This window comes from Cimex lectularius, unplaced genomic scaffold (assembly GCF_000648675.2).
Source record: "Cimex lectularius strain Harlan isolate CLEC.00 unplaced genomic scaffold, Clec_2.1 scaffold265, whole genome shotgun sequence".
NCBI classification, from domain to species: Eukaryota; Metazoa; Arthropoda; class Insecta; order Hemiptera; family Cimicidae; genus Cimex; species Cimex lectularius.
In genome coordinates, this window is record NW_019392812.1 from 8,399 (window position 1) to 26,364 (window position 17,966).

The window sequence follows — 17,966 nt, forward strand, 5'->3', positions numbered from 1 at the left end:
TTTGACATCTTCATTCCCTCCCCCTCTTGTATTCTTCTTTTATTTTGTTTAATCTTCATTCATTCCCCTTTTGTCATCTCTCTTACATCTTCATACTCTTTCAATACTTGCTAAATCTTCAATTTCATTGTTGCCGGACATCATCTGGCATCATTTCCTTCTAATCTTTTCCTGCCACTTGTTATTCTTCGCCTTTTTACTACTTCCATCTCCTTTAGTATCTTTCTTCTTTTCCTTACTCTTCCGGATGCCCTAGCATGGATCACGACCACAGAACCGATATGGAACCTCCCTCAAATAATGGAGATGCCAGTGAACATGAAGAAGTCACAATCCGCGGCAAATTTCATTAGAGGAGACAGCACAGTATGTCATTGACCCGACCAACAAATGCACGAAACCGGCGGCAGCCTTTGTAATTGCTCAGGCTGATAAACTTGTTTCAATTCTGCATAAACTGGCAAGTGAAAACATATACCTGAAAGGTATAATCCAGATAAAAAATGGAAAGACACAGAGGGAAGCTCGTGAAACAGCCACAGCCGGTTAAATCATTAGTCCTGAACACACTATGAATAGGCCTTCCAACGGAGATGAACCTAGTAACATGGTTGACATGGAAAATTGCTGGGTCAAGGAACCGGCGGAAAAAGAATGTAGCAGGAAGAAACGCTGATCAGGTTTCCAAACATACTCGTCAGATGCTATACTCAGAGAAGACAAAGAAAAAAAGAAAAACAGCGTTGGAAAATGGAGGCGTCTTGAGCACAAACGATCTCCCAATGAAGGGAAAAAGTACCCTACCCAACGTGAGGACCATAAAGGATATGGAAATATCTCTCGCTAAGATGGAGCAGAGCAATCTCGTTATAGTAGATCCTCAGGAAGGAATGGAAAATGCTGATCTTGTAAATAAGATCAAGCATTTGCTTAATCCAAGACATACAAAAATCCGTATCGAGGGAATTAGGCCCACCGCCAAAGGCGGCGTAGCAATAAAAGTCGGGGATGACAAAGCAAAAGCAGCGGTCCTCGACTCATTGCGCGGAGCTGATATAAAGGCACATACGATGGGAAAGAACCCGCGGATACTGGTTCTTCGTGTACCAAAAGACACTACGGCGAGCGAGCTTAAAGAAGAAATCCTTGCTAATAACGCCTTTAGCACCAGCCAAGCCGTGATCAGACCCCTCCACACAGTACGCTATGGCAAAGGATCGCGACAATCGAACCCCTTTGTTTCATGGGTAGTGGAGGTGCCCCCTATAATCCGAAAAGAAGTAATTGAAAATAAAAAAATTTACTTGGATTATCAATCGTGCGCGATCCGAGATTATGTGGACATAACGAGGTGCTTTAAGTGCCAAAGTTATGGACACATTGCTCCTACTTGCCCTAAACGTGAGCCTGTGTGCGGCCGATGCGCTCAGTCTCATGACTCTAGAGACTGTAAAGCGGAGGCACTAAAGAGCGCTAACTGCTTGAGCATTGGAAGACCCCATGCCCATGCAGTAGCCTCTAGAGGATGCGAGGCACACATGAGGGCTGCAGCAAAAATAAAGTTTTTTACGAACTTACTGTGCCTTACGAACCTTCTTGTAACTTACGAACTGTGCCTTCGTAAAAACAGGAAGACCTGCTCACCTACCATCCTCATATAGGCTGATTTCCCTTCTCTCGGTACTTGGTAAATTAATGGAACTCCATCCTTGCGAGATTACGCGTGACCATCGATCCCCAGTTGCATCATGGACAGTTCGGCTGTATCCGGGGACGAAGCACCACTCACGCTATCCGAGAGATGATAAGATTACATCTGGATCACCTGCAAAATACGTAGCGGGCATTTTCTTCGACATCCGCAAGGCCTTCTATAGGATGTGGTGGCCGGGGCGGTTCTGGAAAGCTTGATCACCCGAGGTGTGGAAAGTGATATATGTGCTCTTATCGCGAGTTATCTAGATGGACGAAGCGCCACTCTTCCTGCGTATGGACGGAGTTGCAACGCGGCAGTGCAGATGGGAATCCCCCAGGGATCGGTCCTGGGACCATATCTTTGGGCCATGTTGTTTGATGGCGCTCTTGCATACGTTGACAATCTTGTTGTTCTTATCCCTGCGGAAACCAAGGCCGAGCTGGAGAGGAAAGGTTCCTCTGCTGTGGAGCTACTAACCCAGTGGTGCAAAAGGGTTAAACTCCAACTAGCGCCTGACAAGACCCACTTAATGCTACTCAAGGGATCTCTAAATATGCGATCTCCGCCCGTAATCAGAATTGACGGAGCTACCATTAGGTGTCCACCCACATTGACATATCTAGGGATTAAAATATCTGCTGGACTGCGCATCGGTCCAAACGCTGCCCACGTGAGGGAAAAAATCGTGCGAGTCTGTGCTGCTGTATGCGGCCCCTGCGTGGGCAAGTCACCTAAGAGCTTCAGAATGGGCCCTCTTAGAAAAAGCTCAAAGGACTGCATTATTAGCGGTTACGCAGGCGTACAGAAGTGTCGACTGCTGCTCTACAAGTGATTGCTGGACAGCCCCCTCTTGATCTCCTTGCCCGAGCCGGGAGATGAGTGTCTTGGGACATCGAGAACGGCTTTCCTCCCTGTCTACCTGTATCATCGGCAAAAGAATCAAAAATCTGGATGATGGATGAATGGCAGCGCCGCTGGGATTCCTCATCCAAAGGAAGGTATACCTTCTCCCTCCTCCCGAACGTAACTAGAAGAGCGAAATATAAACATCTCACAGTGGATCACTACGCTTCCCAATTTTTAACGGGACATGGAGATTTCGCGGCCAAACTCCACTCATTCAACCTTAAGCCTGATCCATCATGTCTTTGTGGACGGCCAGAGACGGTTGAACACGTGCTAACGGATTGTGAGAGATACCGAGACGCACGTAAAGAGTGGATGCACTCAATGGAGACAAGGCTAACACGGATACTGTGAAAAAAGCGATTACCACACCGAAGGGTTATACAGCGACAATAACCCTTTTCAAGGACATCATGAAGCTTAAAAAGTGGCCTACGTGATTTTTTTTTTTTTTAATATACTGTATTTATTTATATGTTGTATATTGTAAATATTATTGCATGTTGTATATATAGTGTAGATTAGTATTGGTGTTTATTATAGTTTAAGTTGTGTATATATATTTTTTTTTCTCCCTGGTCACAAGGAATACCACCGATCAAGACAGTTAAGAAAAAAGACCATACCTCCCCCACCTGAAAAATAATATCNTTTTTTTTAAATGCTCTTTCATTCTGACCCCCAAGTTTCTAGCTTCCGTCTATAATAAAAAAGCAAGCCACACATAATAGCACAAAAAATGTAAGCCAAATAAACTGTAAAGAGCCGGCAACGGCTTAAGGAACAGTATGAACAAAGAAGGCCAAGACGGTAATAGATCGAGTGAGTTGCGACTGAGACTTCAAACAGTGCAGACGTGTCTGACGAGCGCTCCGACACCGAAGCTTGATTGAACCCGTTGCAGCAATCCTACCGTCCAGCGGATATTACCATTGGATCCGGAATTGCGCCAGGTTTAAAACGAGCTATCGCACGTTAAAATCTGTACAGGTCATTCCATTTTGACATCACTTGCCTCTTTCCTTCCCCTTTCGTGTATTCTTCACGTTTCTTCATTTCAGTAGTCATCCATTAACATCCCTTTTCCTGCCCCATTGTTCTTCATTTAAATATCTCATTTTGACCTCCTTCTCCCTCATCATCGTGTCTTCACCCTTTTCATCGTTTATCAGCATTCGTGAGTGACAATTATAGACAGCGTAAATGGAAGACTTCAGGAATAGTGATGCGCCTTTTGTATCTGGAGTTCAGACGGTCCCCCCGACCACTAGGCATGAAAAACATGCTCAGATGCTCTGTGACTGTGTACTGAAATTAATCAGTACTTGATCGACCCCAAGAACAAATGCACTAAACCTGCTGCGCAGTTTGTGAGCGAAAGGGTTGACAAGCTTTTGGGTATAATCCAAACAGTTTGCATTCAAAATGCCCAGCTTGCTACTACTGAAGAAGAAAGTAAGATTACTGCAGCTCTGGCCCCATCCATTGACAGGATTATGGATGAGCTGCGCCGAGTTGTAACAAAGATTGACAAAAAAGAAACCACAGAGCAATCATCACTGGCGCAGAAAGTGAAAAACAAGAAACGCCACAAAAACCAAAAGAATCACCAGCAACTGAGACCGTAGGGCATTTTGAACCAATTATGAACATCAATTTTGAACACTTTAACACGAACTAATCACATGAGTAAAGAAGAAATGGAAGCTTTACTTCCCTTAATAAATATAACGACATTTTCCTATTACCGGGTGATCAGTTGACCACCACCAGTGCTGTAACTCATAAAATAATAACTTCAAACCAAACACCGATCAATTTAAACCCTACCGCTTACCTCATGCTCATAAAGAATTAAAATGGTTGAATATCAAGTGGTTGAATTAAAAAAACAAGGCGTCATAAAGAAAAGCGATTCACCATTCAATTTTCCTTTATTAGTGGTTGAAAAGAAACTAGATGCTTCTGGAATAAGAAAGTACAGAATATGTGTAGACTTCCGACGATTAAAGAAAGTTTAGGGATGGTTAAACAAAAAAATTACAATGATTAAAATTACAATCGGTCAATCCTCCCCCTTACCGTTTTTTAGTGAAATACTTGATAATCTCGGAGAATGTAGATACTCTAGATTTAGCTTCCGCCTTCCACCAGATACCACGACGCACATAAAGCAGCTTTTTCGACAAGTAAAGATCACTACCAATATGTGCAAATGCCTTTCGGATTAAAAAATGCACCAGCGACCACGCAAAAACTAATGAATCAAGTATCGACCGGAATAAATGGCACACGTGTTTTTGCTTATCTCGACGATTTAGTAATTTATTTCAAAAAATTGAAAACACATTAAAAACCTAGAAGAAGTTTTTAATAGATTACGCATTATTGCATTTAGGTCATAAAATCACTAGAGACGGTGTTCTTCCAGATGAAAAGAAAATAGATGTTTCACAAAATTACCGGACCCCTAAGACCGAAAAAGATGTTTAGCTTTTGCTGGATACTATCGCAAATTTATAAAAAATTGCAGTACAATAGCAAAACCTTTAACGAATCTGCTAAAGAAAGAAAAACTCCCTTCATTTAGACTAGCCAACAACAGTACTCTTTTGAGACGCTTAGAAATTCATTAATCAATCCTCCTTTACTGCAATGGCCAAATTTTAATAAAGTATGTTTAATAATTACACTGACGCTTCGCTCTATGCAGTGGGAGCATGTCTATCACAAGGTAAAGATCTACCGATAGCGTACGCCTAACTTGGTCTACAATCGAACGTGAATGTTACGCAATAGTATGGGCAGTCAAACATTTTCATTATGTATGTTCAAGAAAATTTAACATATGTACCGACCATCATCCTTTAGTATGGCTGTTTAACGTAAAAGATCCAGGCTCAAAATTAATTAGATGGAAATTGTTCTCGGAACAATGTAATTACGAAATTGTTTATAAAGCATACAGGTTTAATAACTGATTGATTTTGTAAGTAGGATAAGAAACTCCCCCGTCGTTGAATCCGATCCCTCGTTGACTTGTTTACCAATTTCTAGCCAAGTAACAGCTTTACCCGATCCTTTCGAGGAAGAAGAACGAAGGTAAGCTTATGCTTTATTCGCAGAAATACGGACTAAGCGCGTGATTACAAACTGCAAAGTGGAAGACCTAGAATTTACACATGACGAAGTAATAATACACCACAGCTTAGTCTTGCTTTATCGTTTTCCCAAGGAGCTGCTAAAAATAGGGACTCGCTTAATATTTATACAGACGGGTCGAAGATGGCCAATAAAGTAGGATGCGGATTTGTCGTCGGAAACGGACAATATACCCTGAGACTACCCTCGATGTATAGTATATTCAATGCCGAACTGATGGCCATATCCAGAGCGCATGTCGAAAAACCCCTGGTTAACAGGGTGTGGGAGACAGTGTATGAACTTATACTTAAGGGGAATTTCCATTTCCTTCGTGTGGATTCCAAATCACATAGGAATAAAAAACAACGAACGGGCAGACGTTGCCGCTAAAACAGCCCTGCGCTTACCTGAACCTGAGCAGCCCGTGTGTGCAAAGGACCTCGTTTCAACCTTCAGAAGAGAGATATTAAAAAAATGGGAATCTGAATGGATGAATATTGGAGACAACAAACTAAAAAAGATAAAAAACAGCATTCACCCCTGGGAAACGTCCTATCAAACGAATAGGAGGGAAGAGGTTATCATCTGCCGACTCAGAATTGGACATACAAGAATGACACACGGGTTCTTGATGGAAGGTACTGAAAGACGTAGGATGATTCAATTGCCTAATTTAACAATCCGCACGCCAAGGGTAAATACAAATGGAGAAGAAACGTGGAATGAAGATAATAGTGAAAACGAATGTGCACTCGATGATTTTCGAAGATGAAAAAATTAAATAATACATTTGAAATTGCTTCAATGGATTGTACATATTTTCACTTTTGATTTTTATCATTGGGCTTAAATAAATAATATTAATAATAAAAGTAATTTTGTTTTTTTTAATTTATTCTTGACCGATTAAAACAAATAAAGAAATAAATGCTATATTGATAAGTAAAGAACAAATGAAAATAATTTAATAATAGAAAAATAAATGAATAAAGAACTAGTGAATTTAAAGAATTTAAATGATTGTTATCAATATGAGTACAAAAAAATTATAAGGGTAATTAATGGAAATAGTATATAATATTTACATATGCACGTATTTCAAAAGGGTATAAATTCCCAATATTATAAAGAATGAATAAAAAAAGGGTATGAATTCCCATTATTGTTAAAGAAAGAAAAAAGATATAAATTCCCAATATTATAGAAGAAAGAATAAAAAGGGTATGAATTCCCATTATTGTTAAAGAATTAAAAAAGGGTATAAATTCCCAATATTATAAAGATTGAATCAAAGGGTACAAATTCCCAATGTTATAAAGAAGAAAAAAAGGGTATAAATTCCCAATATTATAAAGAATGAATAAAAAAGGGTACGAATTCCCATTATTGTTAAAGAATAAAAAAAAGCAGTTCCCCTAGTAGTAGCAACCAGTTAAGTAGAACAATAACATGGGACATTTGCCAATTGATAAATAAATAAAACATAAATAAAAAAGATAACACTTAGAGATCAAGCGGATGCCTTGATAAAGATTTGAATAAAATCGAAACGTGGGCAAACATTCGAAGTCGTTTTCTTTCCAAAACAACCATTGTCCGATATTCCCCCCAATAAAAAAAGGGTATAAATTCCCAATATTGTAGAAGAAAGAATAAAAAGGGTATAAATTCCCATTATTGTTAAAAAATAAAAAACGTATAAATTCCCAATATTGTAGAAGAAAGAATAAAAAGGGTATGAATTCCTATTACTGTTAAAGAATAAAAAAGGGTATCAATTCCCAATATTGTAAAAGAAAGAATAAAAAGGGCATGAATTCCCATTATTGTTAAAGAATAAAAAAGGGTACAAATGCCCAATATCGTAGAAGAAAGAATAAAAAGGGTATGAATTGTCTTAAGTCTTGTGAGGTGTAAAACAAGCAAAAAACGAATCAATCGTTGGTCCATTTTGTTATTAATAAATTCATCAAATGTAACTGTAGTTAACTGCTAATTTCAACTGACTGTAAATAATAACGGAACTACTAATTAAGATTGGAAAGATTGGAGACCAACATCTACCAACCAATTCCATCGACATAACCATGCATCAGTAGACCCACAGGACGAAATCAGCAGACAGTAAATAATAACGGAACTACTAATTATATTCTTCACGGCAACATTCCTGTGAAAGATTAGAGACCAGCATCTACCAACCAATTCCATCGACATAACCATGCATCAGTAGACCCGAAGGACGAAATCAGCAGACAGTAAGTAAATAATATCGGAACTATTAATTATGATATTCTTCACGGCAACACTACTGTGAAAGATTGGAGACCAACATCTACTAACCAATTCCATCAGATTAACCATGCATAAGGAGAACCAATGGGCGAAACCAACATCCAAGGACAGTTCTACAGCATCAACAACTATCCTACTTGGACTGTACCATTTTTATACGTCAATAAATTTCTTTCTTTTTCTTATTTTTTTCTGTGCAAGGGGAATATTTATAACGATGAACTTTTGAATTGTCCGCCAAACCCCAACTGTTGCGCTATTCCCATCGTTCAAAGCGAGTAGGAGTGGGAAAGTAGGAGGCTCTGATGGGGGTTTGAGGAAGTGATCCAAAAACAACTGGACACCCTATTTTTAAAAAAAATTGCGACCAAAATTTGATTGTAACGTGTGCCTGTAAATTTTCGACAAAACATAAATTAATCAAGGTTGCTGTCCCCTTCAACAAAAACAGTTTGCATGCCCGTGTAACCCCTTGGGTATTTGCTTGACCTCAAAGGGTGTACCAAAAATTTTATGGTCCGGCTCTCTCGCCAGTTTTAAATTAAAAAAAAAATAACAAAACAAAATCTCGACTCAAAATGTATTTACAAATAAAATTATAACTTCAAATTTTAAAGAAACAAAATACGTTTTCTGGGGCAAATAAAAAAAAACCTTGAATAACTAAGGGGGAGCCTTGACTCACCTTGAAAGAAAATTTCTAATTAAAATCGTCTGGACAGCACCAAAGACAGGGCAGGAGTGAGTTCCCCCGCTCTGATCATAAGAGACGGAAAAGATAATCCGCCCCCGCCCCTGCCCATCGGTACTGGCGATTAGAGGCGTGACATTTCCCACCCCCCAAGTTACACCCCTCGACTATCAAGATGTGTATTTGGGGCTACTTCAAGATATAACTTCCCCTTTCTAATCGAATATCCCGGGACGGCTTCGTTATTTTCGATTTTCGTAAATATTTTGGTTAATTCCGGATCTTCCCTTTGTGATGTCTCAAAATTTTCAAAGATTTTAGGTATTTTATTCAGGATCCCCATCAAATTTTCCGAGTCATCTGCGACATTTTCAGGAAATCTGCTTAAATAATCAGCGATAGTATTTTGTTTACCCGATACATGATGCGCCTTATAACGGAAAGCCATTATTTTTATTGCTAATCGTGCATGTCGCCCCCCCTGGTTCTGCATAGTCGTCACACACATTTTTTCGTGGACCAACACCAACGTGGACGATGTTATCGGGGGAATGCTCGTGTGCTCCCATGTGTATCAGGCTTTCCGAATTTGGAGGCTCCAGCGGAATGGGGTTGCTTCTAACGTCATTGCGTACAGTACAAACACAATTGGCGCAGAAGGAAACCAAGTCTCCATCGAGCAAACCATTAATTTCATGGATTTAGTTGCAGAAGTCCTAGGTTTAGACAGGGGCAAAGGAGCTGAGTGGTTTAGTGTAGTGGGACCCATCATCACTTATTCATCATGCTTCAAACAGCGAATCGAAGAAATCAGACTAGGCTATTCCCAAATCGAGCAAGGGCCTGCAAATCCCAGATCTGACCCCAGTTCCATGGAAGTTGATTCAACACCCCGGAAAATCATGCATCCAAGCACACACGGAGTTCAACCAAGACATGCGATCCTATGCGAGGGGATACGATATCCCCCTGACAAGAGATCCGCCATTGCACTGAGTCTAGGGCCCCTAACCCAAGCAATCTGCTGGAGGTCGTCAAGAGGCGACGTTCGTTACTCCGCCAAATGGAAGACAGCCCTCCTCAACTCCATCAGGTTCTTACCGGATGCCCAAAATATCGTTGAGGCAATCAAAATGGCGTCAGATACTGAGTAAAGAGGGATTATGACTGCTCTCGACGACTGCCTGCTAATCACTGGATCAAGACAGGTCAATAAACCCTGTTTTCCGATAAACTTATTCACGCTCCCCTTGCTAGAAAGTGTTCCCGCCAGCGCAAGCCCCGCGGACAAAAGGAAGGCAGTTCAGGGCTTTATTGCGAACCTAAAACCACGCTCTGCTACCATGTAACCCCTTGGGTATTTGCTTGACCTCAAAGGGTGTACCAAAAATTTATGGTTCGGCTCTCTCGCCAGTTTTAAATTTTAAAAAAATAACAAAACAAAATCTCGACTCAAAATGTATTTACAAATAAAATTATAACTTCAAATTTTAAAGAAACAAAATACGTTTTCTGGGGCAAATAAAAAAAAACCTTGAATAACTAAGGGGGAGCCTTGACTCACCTTGAAAGAAAATTTCTAATTAAAATCGTCTGGACAGCACCAAAGACAGGGCAGGAGTGAGTTCCCCCGCTCTGATCATAAGAGACGGAAAAGATAATCCGCCCCCGCCCCTGCCCATCGGTACTGGCGATTAGAGGCGTGACACCCGATTTGCCAGAATGGTAGAAAACAAGACATTATTGGCCATTTCAGATATTTTCAGGATATCAGAATTCTATACTTTTTCAAGCCTTTCCGAATTTGAAAGTTGGAAAGATAAAATAGAAAATAATACAAAAAGTAAGTATATCATCGCACAAAAATGGAAAATAAACATTATAGAGTATTGTTGTCATAGAAGTGGGTACTATAAACCCAAGGGGACAGGAAAAAAAAGCACATTAACATCCTAAGATCAAACAAAATAAACGGCTTTTGTCCAGCCTTGATCACTATGGATGCCGAAAAAAAATGGATTAATAAAAGTCAAGTATACCAAAATGTCAGCCATGATTGTGAATTGGGGCGGTTATCATTGACCACACCTGATCGCCTTAAAATAGCATCGAAGATATCTTGTAAGATACTATTCGATGCTATAAAATTCCTAATAATTCTTAGACGAAGTGAGGTCCTGAGTTAATAAAAATTTAAAACGAGTACATCTCCTGTCACGCGAGTATCTTTTTAATATTGAAAGGGATTTTAATTTAAACAAACATTCGGTCCGACATGAAAATGTCGCGCAGAGCGTTGACTGTTGGGTGAACAAAATGCGTGAGACGGTATAAACAATGGCGACACAATCGTGAGATTGCATAAAAGTCAAGGTATGTTGGGTGTGGAGCATCCAACGCTTCTCGTAAACGATTTCGCCTTGATCCATATGTCGGATGCACAAAAAGAAATATTGAAATTGTTTGGCAATAACATTATCTAACAAACATACTCGACAATAATGACAATTTTTGCTGACATAACGATCTAGACAAAAACTTTCATGTCTGACATGGCAGATGACTAAAACAATGCGTGGTTAAATGTTATGATTCCGGTTGAAAATAGGCTGTATTGTTGTTGGCACATCGACAGAGCATGGAGGAAAAATTTGGTGAAAATAAAAAGTCAAGAAAAAGGATCGAAGTCTACAAGGGATTGAGAACCGTATTAGAAGAAACGGGTGAGAATGCTTTTGCTCTAATGTTGGACAGTTTCTCGATGAAATTGAATTTAGACCTGAAACTAAACACTGCGGTTTATTTTAAAATCTCAAACAAAGACATGTATAAACGCTGAACATATTGTTGTAGACTGTATGTCGGGTTAAATACAAACATGCATTTGGAACGTATGCACGTTAAAAAATGAATGGAAAAACAATAAACCACTCGATAAAGGTATTCAATTTATTGTTACATTAATTCGAGACAAGACTTATTGTTGTAAAACAATAAAATTATATAACCTTCCTTCTGTACACTCTTGCCGCTTTTATAAAAAAAGATGAATGGTGAACAGAAACTATATAAAGGCCGGTTAGTACCTAGGGGATTTCAGCAGGGTTTAAATGAAGAATTAACATATGCCCCAGTAGCTAAACTACCGACAGTAAGAATATTACTTGCAATTGCAACAAACTTAGACCTTCAGATACTTCAAATGGATGTTACAAGTGCATTTTTAAATGGAGAAATTGAGGAAGAGGTATATATAAGGACGCCAGATGGAATAAGAAAACAGGATAGAAAAGTACCACAGCTACAACGGTCACTGTATCGTCTTCGAAGTTGTCCTAAAACCAGGAATAGTAAATTTAATCTTTTTATGATAAAAGAAAATTTTAATCTGACTATTGCCTTTATGTTCGGAACCAGGGAGGGCATAGACTTTATGTCCTAGTATATGTACATGATTTATTAATATTGGTTCAAATGAGAAAGAAATTAAGAATTTCAAAATTAAATTAAACGATACATTTAAAATGAAAGATTATGGCAACAGTGATTTAAAATACTTGGGACTGAGGATTATCAGAAAATTAGAAGGAACAATAACAATTGACCAAAATGAGTATATAACATCAGTGCTTGAAAAATATGGAATGAGTGAAAACCAGCAGAGACACCAATGGATACAAACTTCAAAGGTATATATGAACAATCCGCAGAAAATGAGAAATTTATTCAAAAATTCAGACAAGTTATAGGCAGTTTAATGTATTGTGCTTTAGGCAGCCGACCTGATCTTTCAGTATCCTTAAATATAATTAGCCGTTATCAAAGTCATGCTAATGAAAATCTTTGGAAGATGCAAGAAAGATGGAAGATATGGATTGTAAATGAACACAAGGTATAGACTAGACGGCATGCAAGATCCTCTTTTAAGGATGTTAATTGGCCAACTCGACACTTGTTAGAGCACTAATATACGGAATTCACCCAACACTTGGTGCTCATTTACAAATTCTTCAACCAGAAAATTAAAACACGGCTAGAAGTAAATTAATTAATGATTGTAGTATTGTAATGGATCAGTTAAAATTGAACATTTGAATTTAAATTGAATTATCCTTGGTCCCAGGGTATGGAGAGGAAATGCGGGAGTATCTGCGTTGTGAGGCTAGCTATAACAAGGATCTTCATGAAGTAAGTATCAGACATTATAAAAACTTCGCTGGTGTCTATCGTGATATCCTGATCGAGGTGGGAGGGGACCAGCAGATAGGGAAGGCCCGTTGCTTCCCTCAAGCGGTTGCTTCTAGAACAGCTGTCCAGAGAATTATTGATAGATATCGTTGACACCATGTTAAAGTGACGAATGTGAAAAATCGATTTTTTTTTCGTTCGTTTACCGTTGCATTCTATGAGGCCCACCTTGTGGTAAAATATTGAATCTATACGGTGACCGGTAGACCGAAATCTGTAATGTCATTTTTACGAATCTCTAGCTTCATTAGATATAAGTTATATATATTATATTATTAAAAATTAGTTAAAGAGCTATTTGTACAGAAAAATGCACTCGGCTTATCTCGGATGTCGATTAAGCACAATTGCATTTTTCTCCCCCTTAACCCGTAATATAAACAGATCTCTCCGTCTTAGTGGTCAATCGTATATGACCGTAAAAGGAAAACTTATTCCCGCAAAACCAATGCAAGTTGCAAATTGCGTTAACCGCCGGGGTCATAACGGCTGCTTAGAGATTCCTGAAGAAGGCCGGCAAGAAATTTGCAATAATTTTCATTCTCTTAAAACGTTAAAAGATCAGCGTGAATTTTTCATTAGGAACATTCAAGTAAATGATCCAAAAAGAACTGTTTTGGATCCAGAAAATAGGGGGCGAAAACAGGGCTTTAATGAGGCGCAGATAAATTTTATCAAGGAACACATCAAGGCATTTCCTGCTGTCCAATCTCATTATTGTAGAAAGTCGAGTGAGTTTAAATACCTGAGTTCGGAACTCAACATTAGAACCATGTACAACTTATACAAGGAAAAGTGTCAAGAACAAAATCAGAAACCTGGTTGTTTTGAGACTTATCGCAAGGTTTTCAGAACTTATAAATTAACCTTTCACAAACCTAAAAAGGATTTGTGTAAAACTTGTGTGAAATTTAATGAAAGCAGCGAAAATGAACAAGAACAAAATCAAGCAGCACACAACGCACATTTGGGTCGTGCCGATTCCGCTAGAATTAGAAGGGATGAAGATAAAAAAAGCAGGGGCTGAGGATCCAAAAACTTTGTCTTTCAATTTTGACCTCCAGGCTGTTTTATATACTCCAAAAGGCGCAGCTGGGCCTTTTTTTTACGTTAGAAAGCTTGCTGTGTACAATTTAACAGTGTTCAATTTAGGCAATGCCAAAGTAGACTGCTACACTTGGGATGAAACAGAGGGGAAGAGAGGGAGCGTTGAAATCTCGACATCTATATATAAATACATTTTAGATCACCCTGAGATAGCCCATGTCCGAATGATGTCCGACAGTTGCGGTGGGCAACAAAAAAATTATCATTTCTCTTCCATGTGTTTTTCTGCTTTGGAAGCGCACCCTAACTTACACACAATTGACCACGTATATTTCGAACCTGGTCATTCGGAAATGGAGTCCGATTCGGTCCACTCCAAGATTGAGACTAAGGCCAAAAATAGACCAGTATACATACCCACTGACTGGGAACAATTAATAAGGTTGGCTCGTAGCAAACCCTCTCCCTATATTGTCATTAAGCTTCAACACGATGATTTCCTGAATTTTAATGTTGAGCAAGATCAATTTGTACCTGAAAAAACAATTGAAAAAGGTAGAAAGAAAAACAGTTCAGATAATAATGATGGAACCAACATTGATGGGAATACAAAAATAAAATTTAATGATTGCGTTTGGTTTCAATACCGTAGATCAGAAAAAAATAAAATATTTGTAAAGACAGATTATGAAGTCAATGGTGAATTCATGACGCTTGTACGAAAACGAAAACGCGGACTTAAAAAAATCGCTCCTGACGATTTACTTCCACCACCTATTATACAATACAATGATCGGCTCTGTATCTCAGATGCAAAAAAAAAAGAACCTGTTACATTTCTGTGAACAGGGACTAGTACCCAGAGCATACAAAAATTTTTTTGAGCTACTTCCATCAAACACTAGCGTGCCAGATAGGCTAGCAGAACCGGATGACAGCGAAGAAGAAGGTTAACTTTTTTAATGTTTTTCAATTTTATTTACTTTTCAATTCTTAATTTTTTTTACTTGTAATTTACTTTTAATTCTTTTTAATTTCAATATTTTATTTACGTTTTTATAAAAACTCTTTTTATTATAATAGTACATCTTTTATTTTATATTCTCTGTATTCGTATACTTAAATAAATTTCTACAAATTGTATTTTTCAGTTTTGGAAATAACTTATTTTTTATAGGTTTAACTTGTTTTTGTAAACCTTTTTATGTAAAATAAAACTATTGTAAAAAGCCTACGAGAATTTTCAATTCCACGATCTCCTTATCCATTTTCTAAACTAGTCAATTTTTTTTGGTTTGTAAAATAGCGAATCCTATGCAATGAAAATTCATTGAAAACTAGCGTATCTACTGGAAAATTGCACATTCGATACTCTGCCTTCAATCTGGTGTCATGCCAACACAAATTTCTATACGCAGCAAAGTAACGAATATTTCAAAATAATTTTATATATTAGTTAAAATTATTAAAAACACACAAATGACAATAAACAATAACAGTACACTTTATGAAACCTATTTAAATAAAAATTTAAAAAAGTAAGTAACTTCCTAACTGAAAATTATGGGTAAATCGGTTTTTTGGTTCTCCTGAAAAGTGGAGAAATCCATATTCGTCACTTTAACATGGTGTCAACGATATGTACAAAGCAACTCGTAGAGGATTGGCTAGCTTGGACTCCGGACACTGCCCTAAGGATCCGACTTACCCTTACTCAGGCAGCTGAAGAAGGGTTAACAGGGTTTACTACAATTAGGAGAGCTGTTACCGCATACCCAAATTTTCCTTGGGACCAATTATCCTTGGTCCCAGGGTATGGAGGGGAAATGGGGGAGTATCTGCGTTGTGTGGCTAAAATGGAGATGGAGAAGGCTCTCATCCATCGTATCCACACGGCCGACTGAGAAGCTGTTCATTGATTACGCTGGCCCACTACCCACAAGGTTCGGCTACCAATACATTTTCGTCGCGGTCGATGCTTTTAGCCGATTCGTCTTTCTGTTTCCCACGAGGAATGCCACTTGAAGCGACCGTCCGGGTATTAGAAGAAAGAATTTTTGCATCCCATGGCTATTTCTCGGCCGTATGCTCGGATAGGGCGAGTATTTTCCGTAGCCCGAAATTTCGCCAATTTCTTTTCAAGCTAGGGTGCCAGCATGTCTTGCTCCACCCGCATCACCAGAACCCCAATCAAGCAGAGATTCGGACGTTGCGTAGCTCCCTAATCATACTTTCGCAGAGGGCTCATACAGATTGGGCGAATAGCTTGTGTTTCATTCAACTGAGTCTAAATTCACTGACTCATGCCAGCACCGGTTTCTCACCAGCTCGAGTGTTCCTTGGAAGGGATATAGTCACCCCACTACATTTGAAATGGAACATAGACTCAGATTTCCTTGAGGAGCCAGATGTGACATCTAAGGAGGTGTGGGAACAAGTCGTCGCCAATTAGCAAAAGGCTCATGAGACGACCAAAAGGTATTATGATAAGCGACATAAATTCGTAAAACTACAGATAGGAGACACAGTTTTACTGAAACAATATAACCTGAGTAGCAAGGAAAAGAAGATAGCAGCGAAGTTGGCATACCGATACTCGGAGCCGTACCAGATCTCTCGAATCATTTCCGATGTGATCTTGGTCAGCGATCCGAGCCGCAAGACTTCAGCCCATATATCCCAAATCCAACCTTTCGGGGATGATATTCAGTAGTAAGTATAGACTTCCATGGAAGTATAGACTCGATGGACCACAAAATCTTTGATTGTGTCAACTTCGACAGACAAAGATTTTTCGCAATGAAAACGTTGAGAGAAAAAGGATTGGAATGGCCAAGAGAAAAGAGAACATGGGTAGAAGATAAAGAGTACTTCTTGGTGTTTAAGAAACTGGTGCACAACGTGCTACAAGACTGAACTTAATGGAAAAAGAGAGAGAGAGAGAGAGAGAGAGAGAGAGAGAGAGAGAGAAAGTGAGAAAAAGAAGTGGCAAGTATGTGTCCCATAGGGTTACTTCCCTATGGGCCTAGACAAGACCTACCATCGGCTCAGGAGTCTAGGGGTAACCGATGGTGGAGGCAAACCCCTTACCTTCCTACTCACTCCTTACCTCTTATTCCTACCAACTCCCCCCTTCACTTTGGTGGAGGTTTCCTGGGTTACTGAACCTTCACCCCTCGGGTAACGGGTGAAAACAGTAGGGAAAATAAAATAAAACAGGACAACTCCCGGGTGGGCGATCAGTCTCACCTTTAAAATAATTCGAAACCATAAACGGGGGCGATTCCATGTAGCCCCCAATTGAGGTAAGACGCGTGGTGGTCGTGGTTTAACCAATAACTTGTATCTCAGCTGGAGGATAACGGTCAACCGTTGCCGGAGGTAGAGCATACCCTTTTCTACCTCTCCGGGGGGTGGCTGAAGGTAGAAATACTGGAAGCCACCAAAAAAGCAAGGTCCGGTAAGCCTAGCCGTAATGGCAGGAACGGACGGTAAATAAACCCTAGGTCAGAAAAGACAAAGGGTAAGAAGAAGGAAACTGTGTTGCGGAACAACTTAATGTGAGTAGGAACCATCTTTTTTAAAAAGGTTCTAAAACCCCTTCCCTTCCTATGGGCTTATTATTGTAATTTTAATCATTCTCTGCTGTAAGCCCCGTCTGAATAGTTGTAGCTCTAATAATAAAATTCTTTTTAAAAAGTATTTTATTCAGAGTTCATTTAATTATTGACAATTCACTCCTGAATAACGTGTTGGAAAATATATCTCCAAGCACAATAAAATGTGATAGCCAAGGTGCGACACGATTAGCAATCTACCATTCATGCACGAAGCACATCGACATAAGACACCACTACATTCGACAAGCCATTGAAGCTGGAAAGATAAGGATTGACTACCTGCCCGCCGAGAGTATGCCGGCAGATATAATGACCAAAG